The following is an 11,402-nucleotide window of genomic DNA, read 5'->3' as shown; positions in this document are numbered from 1 at the left end:
TTACTCTATAGTCAGTGGAGTGACTGTGGATTTAAACTAGTGTAATTGGGAGTAAAAGTTGGCTTTTTAAGTCTACTTCTATTTTTAAAATCTTCTGTCAAGTTTCATGAGGTCAGATGTGAAGATGGATTTGTTGTTTAAGCTTCTTCCTCCTGCAGGCAAAAAGCTTAATCATTTTTTTCTACTGACCTTGTCTTGTCTAAAGATGAGTCAATGAATCAAGTTATGAATGATATATCATGAATAAATGATTTATGCCTGGCCAGATCAAATACGATGTATTACTTAGGTCCTTGAGTATTATTGCATATAAAGATTTATCCAAAGTGTCATACAATTGGTCAGGGAGAGAATTCTTAAGTTTTTGTACGTCCTCTTGGAAAAAAAAAAGTACGTAACTGTTCTCTGACTAGAGAAATTTATCTTGGCAAAAGTCGCTGTCTTTGACAAAGGCTTAAGAAGGACAGTCTGGCAGTTACACTTCCCTGCTGGAATGCAGGAGGTCCCCGGGATGCCTGCCTTCCTCATTCTTTGCAAACTCCCTTCACCTTAGTTCCACTATCTATAAAAGAGGAAAATAGAAAACCTCTTTAGGTCATAAGGGTGTTGTGACATTGACCAGCTTAGAGACCCTGACGTGCTCATACAACATAGCAATTTATTTTTATGTAAGATCTACAAGAGTCATTTTTTTCCTAGTAAATTTATTTGCTGGTTCAGTATAACTTTCTGTCTTAACCTTCATCATATGGATTACTCACTACTAATTCCATATTGGAATGCAAACACGTTCTCTGACAGACGTTTTCCCAAAAGAATTGTATTGCAGCAGTAACCAGTGCCCTCTTTTATGATATTTGATTAAATTAATAACAAACTTGTAAAGTAGTTCCTCAGGTGGCCTACATTAGAGATCCCTGAAGTGTGCTGGCTGAGGCCTGGCCTCTGAATGATCTCTGGAAAGAGAATTGGTGCACAAAAGTTATTAAAATAACCTACCTAAATATTCTGAAAACAAGGAGATTAAGAGTTGTATCAGCCCTTTCAACTTCACACTGTTCCCATCCTTCTGTAAATCTGGTGGTTTGTGGCTTCCCTCTCCCAATGGACTTAGCTCTCCGTTACAGTTAATGATGCCAACCTTGCCATACTGTGAAGGATCTTCAAACCACCAACCGGATCACACCTTCTTATGTAATCTGTTTTATGTCTACTTAATGAGTTACCTATCATGGCTGATGATTCATTTTCATTTATTCTAGATTTGTAAAATGATGGGCATCAACACATGTAATTTGAAGCAAATTAATGTATTTTGAAAAGGTGGTTTTCTCAGAAATATTAATAGATGACAGAAAAGTTGGGTAAATATAATTATTCTGACAAGAAAGAGTTCCTCTTACCCTGAAAATCCAGTATTACCAGCAGGAGCTAAATGAACGGTTGCTTACCGCATACGGATCGTGAACGCCTCATGGAAATAAAGGCAAAAACCATGAGAATACCAATCATCCGTCAAATATTTTGTACTGTATTGTGACCAGAACTAAGTATCTGCAGTTTACAAAGCTGCATCAAATACCACAGCCTAGAGTCATTCCTGAGATGGCCAGCAAAGTAACTGAGGCAGAATTCTGCCAATCTAAAAATGCACAGCCAGGAGGTGCATAGCTGGTTGAAAAAACACCACCATGCTGCACCCATTCACTACAACTTTTTCTCTCTAAATCTAATGATGAAGCATCAGTGAAGTATGCCATGGAACATCAAGCTAAATTCTTCATAGATTAATAAAAATGTTACATGCCGCAAATTTATGTATTGGATTTTCATACTGTAAAAAGAATTATTTAAAAAGCTGCCTTTTTATTTCAACTGCTACTTTCCCTGCTGTTTTATAATAGTGAATGATAATGAAGTTGTCATTTTACATATAGGATAATAAATTGCCTTGCTATGAATACAAGGCTATTACTCACTCATAGGGCCCTGATTATGTTGTGCTAGGAGAGCGTGACAAGCGCTTTATGAATGGCACAGTCCTGAAAGTGAACTCAGTCAGTGTTCATTATAGGGTCATCCTCCTAGAATTTGAAATTGTGAATTTCATGCGTGGGGGTACGATCTAATTTTTCACGCTCACTGTATAAGTAACACCTGCATATCAAGGTCTCCCATCATAGTTCTGCATCTTCATTTTAGATAATGCAGTGATCCTTCACTTTAGGAATGCAGTGACACATGACATATGTGGAAACTTACTCAGCTAATTTGACCATCTTTCATATATAGTCCCACGCTGACAAACACCTGCCTGTCACCCAGGCTACAGACAAATCCATCTTCATGAATTCTTACACTGAGCTCTATTATTATTCAGAGGAAAAACCCAGAAATACAGTTAGAAATGTCAACTTGTTTGTGGTAGAGGCAGACAGCAATCTCTTTTTCCTTGTTTTTCTGGATGCCATATTCCAGTTTGGAATATAACAGTTCCTTTTTGATAGGTATTAAGACATTTCAACATCTGACTAGTCATGTGGCAGTACACCTTCTCTCATGTTACGACTTACGCATATCCATGTAACTTGGATTTAGATCATTTTTTAAACTGTGTGTCCTGTAACAACCTCCACACGTTTATACCATCAAAGGCATTTCTCAGCCATTTTGTCTCTTCAATATTGACACAATATTTACCCATTTTGTTTGACTTTAGATATTAGTTCTTTAACTTTCATTCCAAATTGCATAACCAACACCATGTGAACACTTCTACTGTTCTAAGTTTTGTATTTTCTATTTCTGTATTTTCAGCTCTTATAGTACACCTCTGCCCATTATTTTCCCTTCTTCCTGTAGAAGATACAGTGACATAGTTCTGACAGGGCACTGTGCTCATCATCTTCCTCTCTAATCCCAGCTAAGGTATACAGAAGGATACTGTATGAAACTGGTTTGGATTATACAGTATAAAAGCAACTTATTCTTAAGGGATGACAGGTAAGTTTGTTTAAGGGAGAGGTCCAATTTTAAGTACAATACTTGTTATTAAACCAACACACATGTTAAAAGGAAGTCAATATTGGCATGGTGTTAGTTCTGATGTGTGTCCTCTTTTGCGCGGGAAAAGTAACCCTTAACCCAATGGGATAATTAATCTCTGGCATAGCACTGACCTCAGCTCAAATATACCAAAGATGAATTGGAGGCATTGGCTAGAAACCTTAGTAGATTTCTCTTGAAATGAGAGAGTCGAGCCACGTCAGAAAATGCTTCCATTTGTTTGAGGCTGAGCTACAAACAGCAGATCAGATCTTCACTTGATGTAAGCCGACAGCCTCAAAGGAGCGATCTTGGTTTACAACACTTGAGATACAGCCCAGAGCCTCTGCAGCTGAGAGGAGGACTATAAGCAGAAAGAGATTGAAGTTTGTTAGAAATAAGGTCAATGGACTGTTCAAGGTCACTATACTGAAAGAAATCTTTGCTTTGGTGCCTTTGTGTATTTGTTTCAACAAAGGCTTTAAGGCTTTTTAAAATCAGTTATCTAGACCCAGCTTACCTTACCCAGTCCCCGGATCACCTGTTCTACTTCTCGCCTGTTAGGGAGAAAATGGCGATCCAGTTGCTGCTACTAAGTATCTCAAAATTGATTCAGCTCACAGCACCACTCTCACAGTCACTTTTATATTCTCTTCTGCTAGAATACAGAAACTAACCCACAGAGCCCCAAGTTTCTCTTTCAAAGACAGGATTTGCCACTGTTTCCAGTATTAAAAGTCTTAGCCATTTCACACCTTGACCTTTCCAAAATAAACAGATCAGTGTGGGGCTGAACTGCTCTTACTGGTCTGCAGTGCATTCAGAACAGATTCAGAGCTGGTTAAACTGGCATCAGAGTTCTCTGGGCAAGAGATAGCTCTCCACTGTGTGCTTTCTGGCACCTGGTGCAATTCAAGTGTCTTACCAGCACCTGCCTTTCCCAGTGCCCACTTCTGGCACTCTTAGGACTTCCAACCCGCTGTTGGCCCCATCAGGCAGCTACCACTGGCCAGAATCCATTTCTACTCCCTTCCTGCTCATCAGCCTAGTATATAAACACTTCACTGTGACAGCGTCAAATTATTCATTACTTCAGTTGCATGGTTACCATACCTGCACTTCATATACAGAGCAAATGCCTTCATAATTACATGATCCTGTAGACTCCACTCCCATGCGGATCTCTATGCTACTACTTAATGAGAAATACGGGTGCAAGAAATGCCACAGCAATCTCAACGTTAAAGAAAACAGTGGAGAAGACTGGTTATATTCCCATTCTCTTGGACAAATCTGGTCTATACCAAGCCTGACTACTTGGAACGCTATATGTTAAAAATACATTTATTATTTTTTAATTTTGCTCAGATAGATACTCAGTGAAAGAGGATAATGGTCCAATCTCCTAAGCAGAGCCACAGAAGAAGATTTTGATATCCAGGCAAAGAACGTTTAGTTTCAATGACATTTTTCAGTAATATTGACTTCCACAGATCTAGTGGCAAGAATTGCAAATCAGATACTTGTATAAAATTGTTGACATACAGTTGGCTTTTATTTTCATGGCACAAGTTTACATGGCTTAAAGGAAACATATTCCTTCAGAATATGTTTCAAAAATTAGTCTTTAATATTACATGAGATATTCTAGTCAGAGCTGCACCTTGTACGGAGCTAATGTATCAAAATAGGTTAATGATCTAGCCATGATTAAAAATATTAACAAGGTATCGCTTTTACTTTTCCTTTTAATATGGTGAACAGAAAAGCAGTTTCAAAAAAACCCTACACAAAATGGAAATAAAATTTGTAAATACACATTCATTTACAATGAAACTATTTCATTACACCTCTCAAGTGCTTCATAAATACAGAAAAGCCTCCAAGTTCTCATGTACTAAAAGCAAAACATGGAATTCATATTTTCATGAGATAACGACCACCTTATAATTTCAGGACCTCTGAACTATGGGAAAAAGCCTAATCATCTGAATTTAATATAATCTGAATATTACATATCGTCAAGATTTTCAGAATGGACTGGTCTCTTTCATCCGATAGCGTTAAGGTTGTTCAGGAGTTTTTTTTTTTTTTTTTTTTTTGTCTCATCCTGAATACTTTGTGTTTGATCCAAAGTCTCTAACTACTTTTCAAATTCTTGATTCTCAAAAACATACAAGAACAATTTCTTTCTACCTGAAAGACCAATTATCTGAATATCTGGGCTTTCTATATATGAGCACCTAAAGAAGTGGATAATTCAAAATTTACCTGTCAGTAAATTATCACAGCCCAGGTTCTGAGGTTCTGTCTAGCTATTTTTTTTTCTTCCTTGCTTTTTGCCTTCTTCCCATTATGTTTTAATGCCCTGGGATCCATGTTACTGAATCAGCAGCTTGAGAGGCATATGTTACAGCTCACTGGCAGAACCAATTAAAAAAAAAAGCAAAACCAACAAAAAAGCAAATGAATATAATTCCAAATCATTCAGTGCAATGTACATTATACACATCTTCATATTCCAGTTTAATTTCTAGCAAAAATGTAACTATGGAAAAAACATTGTCTAATTCACAACCACTTTCACAATACGTCTATTACTGAATTCCAGTCCACAGTGCCTTCTGTACAAACACTCCACGGACTGCAAAAATCATATTCATAGCACAAAAAAGTAAAACGTGCTTCTTAATCAAAGTACGTAGAATCTACTTACATTAATGGCCAATGTTACCTTTTTATTACACTATGTTATAAAAGTACAAATTGATACAAGGTAAACTAATTTTGCAAATAACCTATTTTATTCAGACTCAACGTTCTATAATGTGTTATAAAAATCAACCTTTCATTGCACATTTCCACATAACATGATATTTATTGGTTTCCAGGAATCACTGCATCAAGTTTATATTACTGCATGGTCAAAAAACCTAGTTACTTAATATTCTGAATTGACTAGCTATCAATTGTGGCAACTTGATTTTACTACATGAAAATTTAGAAGTAGATGGAATGAAGGAGTCATCATTCAGGCGTCTCACATTCTATGTCAAAGCTCGACAAAGATAACACAACTTGACAGCTGCTCTTTTGCATACAAAAGGCAGAGATACTTGCATATTCCAACCAGTTAGGTAAACCCTGTACGGTGTTACGTGACATAAAAATAATAGTTCGTATTGAGACTAACATGATCACTGATAACAGCATTTGAGCATTAATCCTCAAAGGCAGAACAATAAGGACATTACCACACAGCTAGGTATGAATGCAATGCTAAAATCTGGCCTTACACAGAAGAATATTATTTTCCAGACCTGTACTAAAACCCCCAAAAGTATCTGTTCCAAGTATCTTCACTTGCACTTTTTCTCACTCTATGCAAACGGTTAAGATACTTGAATGTGAAGTGTTTCCTGAATTCATTATACTTCCTCTGGATATGGAATCAACATTTATTTTCCATTTGTCTCAGAATACCAAATCATAATGTATGTGATAAGAGTATGTTGCATATTAGCTTGCATAAACTGCACAGGGAAAACAAAGAGAATTAGTATTCATCTTATCTGCTTTAAGTATGAAATATTAAGCATCTCCTTATTTCTCCTCTAGTGGATTCATAGACTACAAGATGTTTCAGCTGTTGAGAACAGGAAATGAGACTGCATGAAAAAAACTCAGTGTTCCAGTACTTTTTCAGAACCCTCAGTATACAGACTGAAAACACCATAAGTTGGGAAGTACTTACCAAGTATTATATTTAACTTTTTAAGGACAGGGGGCAACAGCAGTTTCTGTAGCAAGCTAATACATCAGTCAGACCTATCCATATCACCTTGGTGTCATTCGGACCGGTATCAGAACTGTGCTACATAAAAGCTGAGCGGGGCTACAGGAGACACTAATTAAAAACTGTGGAAATACACTGACAGCTCAGACAACCCCTTAACACGCCACCTGTAGTAAGAGCTTATAGCAGGTGCTAAGAGGACTTATTACATTGCTGTATCACCAGTATGCTCAGGAGAGAACAGTTTCAAATGGGGGAAAATTAGCAGGTCTCTGCAATACTATTAAAAAAAAATTTGTTGTCTTAAATTAGTGCCTTAAAGCATCATATTGCATACCTATACCGTTGCATGGTAAAGGCAGCCACTGAAGCATATAATATCATATACATTAACTGGTCAGTAAAGGACCTTTTTCCAAAGACCATGCTTTGAAATACCACTTTTAGTTCTATCAAATAATCCAGGAATGACCAGACAAGAAGACGTTACGCTGTCTTAACACATGATAATCTTTCCATAAACACTAAAGGCAGCACACATTTCAAAGAAAAGTCAAGACTTGATTCTCAAAGGCTCGTTGGAAAAGAAATCAGAGAAAGTAGCTTAAACAACACCCTAATCTGTTTTAACCAAATGGATTAGGCAGATGAGTAAGCATATACTACATCTACACAGCAAAAAACATTGTTCCATGCCTATATTCTGATTACATTTCTTAAATTAAGCCTTTGTATTAATTCCAATCCGTGAAGCTCGTAAGAGAATGTGTGCATTAATCCATGCCAACATTTATAATAACTATTAAGTTAATGCTAGATTATAATACACCACTTGTACATACACATTTACATTCTGCCCTGTGGGTTTACTTAACATTGATCAAGAGACTCCTGCCCATTTTTTGAAAAATATACTCTTGCTTGTAATAATCTATGGTGAGAGATTAAAAAGAATAGACTAAACACAAATAAAAAAAAAAAATCTGATACCAAATCTTTTGAGAAATTCCATAGTGGCCAATTCTGCTGACCTCACTCATGTGGAATAGTACCCTGATAAGCAGTCATGGTAAAGTCAACCCTGCTGAAAAAACCAGACCCAGTCAGTAAGCCTGAGGGGAAACATAATCTTTCAGTAAATCTAAATCTGCAGGTGTACATATTCTCCAGTTATGATGAGTATGTATGAGCAATAGTAGAAGTAACCAGCAGCAACGGGATTAAAATTTGGGAAAAAAAAGTTAGGCTTGATAGCACCATAGTTCTAGTAAACATACAGTCTAATTTAGATATTCTTAAATCCTTTGCTTCCTAGATGAGTATTCATTATTCTTAGGCACTTCCTAGGTTCAAGTGTGCATGTTCAAGTACAGGTTTGTGCATATGGCTTGAGTCCTTATCATCCTTAATAATTTGAAACGCTGCAATACAGTATATTTACACACGTAACTTTCATATGTAGCCATCATGTAATGGAAGGTATTGGATGACATGCACAAGGTCAGAAAAAATTACATGCTTATTTTATTTTGTAGGCAGCTACTAGGTAGTACCAACTCTGATTAAGTTTGTCTATCATTTCTTACTCATTCCTACTTATTTTTTCCTATCACTCACCTTTCTGGGACTGGCAGAATACTGCTAAAATGTTATAGAGCGCTAAAGGGAAAGAACATCTTCCACCCATGCTTGTTTCCTGAGACAGCAACTATAATGTATGCTAGAGGTACCCATTTCTGAGTAACACAGGTAATAGCTTGTAACACAAGGCTTTTGAGGAAACTCTTAACGGCTCCCTTGAGAATACAGGCCCTGACATAACTATGTTTACAGTATTTAATAGCTTTTAAAGCCAGAATGACCCATACAATTATCTTGCCTGACTTTCTGCATAACACAAGCCATAGAATTGCACTGAGCTCCTGAAATTTGGTTAAAAAGAAATCCTGTAACTGGGAACCAGGGACCGTATAAAAAGACATCAGAAGGTAAAGACATTGGTCTCTACAACTTAAAAATAAACCCCATTGCTTGAAGGACAAATCTTATACAAACTTTCCAACATAATAACTGTGAAATCCTAGAGACCTTGGCCAAGAGTTTTCACTGAATGAAATGATGGTTACCTTTTGAATGTTTGCAATTAAACCAATTACAATAATTTAACAATTAAGAAATATAGGGAGAGATTTGGAGAAATTATATCTATAGAAAAAGGAAAGACTTCTTCTCTGTGAAGGTGAAAAAGCACTGGCACAGGTAGCCCCGAGAGGTTGTGGAATCTCCATCCTTGGAAGAGATTCAAAAGCAACCTGAACATAGTCCCTCCTGGGCAACTGGCTCTAGGTGACCCTGCTTGAGCTGGGAGGTTGGACTAGATGACCTCCAGAGGTCCCTTCTGTGATACCTGAGAGATTTAGCCTTTCCCCACCCACTGCTGCAAGAACTGAGGTCAGCTGAAGTGCTTTCTTTTACACGTCTAGACTGAAATACTTTCCTAAAAGGTAAGTGAAGCAGCGCAAAGTGTTTGCTAATTTTCTCATGTAGTTATTATTTACATCTGTGTTTACATAGATGTATCATATTACTGCAAGTAAATTAGTGTTTGTACAATGTTTTGAAGATATAAGGCATTTGCGTATTTGTGTGTTTGAGTATTTGCACAGATACCGTTTTTCTCGGATGACAAAAGCAATTCACTGCCTTTTTTAAGGTTAGTACTCAAAATCCAGCTCCCATGTACTTATTATTCATCTGAGCTGATTGTACTTTAGCTTCTTTATGGACTCTTTAAAATACGCACTAAATAAAATCTTATTAGCTTTTTATTATCAACTGTCTTAACATATAAATATTACAAGTTGCAGGGATTTTCTGGTCACTGTGAGCATGACTCTAGATTACATAGCAATCAATGCATTTGCTATACTGTCTCTGGCACTTGATGTTTCTGAAAAGGTAACAAATTTTTAGTATCATTCAGGCAATTTGCAAACATACTTCTGCCTTTAAGGGCGCTCCGTTTATTTCAACACAATATAGGAATGAATTCAATCTGGATAAGCTACTATGATTTGCTAACACCTTCCTTTAGCTGATGTTCCACAGCTGGCTGGGCAAAAATTCTGTGTTAGAAACACACCAGGTATTTAGGACCTTAACTTGCTATAAGTTCTCTGAAGTCAATAGGTAGGATTTAAAAATCAATGGAAGGATATGGCTCAAAAGTGCCTTTTCCGAAGCTATAATGGTACAAATATTACCACTGAGCACTCACTTACATATAAGATCTGAATATTTGAAATAAAAGCCCAGAGATCTAGAATTGTGAGATGACATTGAAATCAATGCATTTAGGTCCCTAAATAGCTCATCTGATTCATCTCACCAACAAGAATATATGATTGTCTCTAGAATAGATAGGCATTTATAGTGGTGGAGTACTCTGAAGTCTGCTATTTTAAAAGTGGTTATAGAAGGACATTAGTGAGAAAACAATATAAATGTTTTAGTGAGGAATTACATGGCTGAGAAATCATACATGAGGGATAGTCTTCCCAACAGATTTCACTGATTTTGCATGAGTACGCTTTGGTTACATTAGAGGTGGTTTTGGTGGAACATACATACTAAAAATGAGGAAGCACTCATTAAATTCACCTAGCAGAGTTAAAGGAAGCGTTAATCTCTATTTTTGGTCTCTTAATGGCACCTCATCCTATATCATTTAAGACCATAGATGTTGGCTCCACAGTGAGTCAGCACTCTAAAGAAAACATGTTACTAAACGAACTGTTAGAAGAGTGATCCCGATTAGAAAATACAATTGAAATGTAGTGTGAACAGTACAACCCCAAATACTATCACAAAATAAACATACAACTCAAATGTGGCTATTCCAACCATTTAAGTATCACAATACTAAAAACTATGGAAACAAGGGGATGAACAAACATTACAGTATCAGAAAAAATGTTACTCTTCAGAAGTCAAATTCTCTCTGCAGTAAACAGAGTTGTTTAGGAGCAAAACAGCATTAGCAAAAGAATAATCATATACTCTTGCTTACCAGATCCCAAGTAAAGATAAGGGATAATCATGTCTAAGCTCATGCAGCCACACTGACTGATGCTGAACATACTGCCACTTCAGTTGTAGCTGTACAACTGCATAGCCGTGCCTCTGGTCAGACCTGTGATGCTTTTGCCCATGGTATGATAATAACTTGCAAAGAAATGTAGCAACAGCATAGCTGCATGTACCTAGTCCTGGGCCATTGCTAATAGAGGTCCATTTGCCAAGGACTTTTGGAAATAGAAACTCAGATCTGTAAACAACTCTCATTTCTTGCTATGTGAACATGCACTTTAAAAAGTCTTTCACCAAACTGTGCACTTTGAAATTTTCCAGAAGGCAATTTTTTTACATTAATACAGATACTTCTTCCATTTTTACTGCAACCTGAAATGTTTCTGCAATGTTTCCATGGCAAACTGGGTAACAATACATTTAACGTTACCATCAAATAAATTATATTCCATTTCTAAGTATCTACATAAAA

Source organism: Haliaeetus leucocephalus, unplaced genomic scaffold, assembly GCF_000737465.1.
Source record: "Haliaeetus leucocephalus isolate CR32 unplaced genomic scaffold, Haliaeetus_leucocephalus-4.0 Scaffold362, whole genome shotgun sequence".
In the NCBI taxonomy this organism is placed as follows: domain Eukaryota; kingdom Metazoa; phylum Chordata; class Aves; order Accipitriformes; family Accipitridae; genus Haliaeetus; species Haliaeetus leucocephalus.
This window is presented reverse-complemented; position numbering follows the sequence as displayed.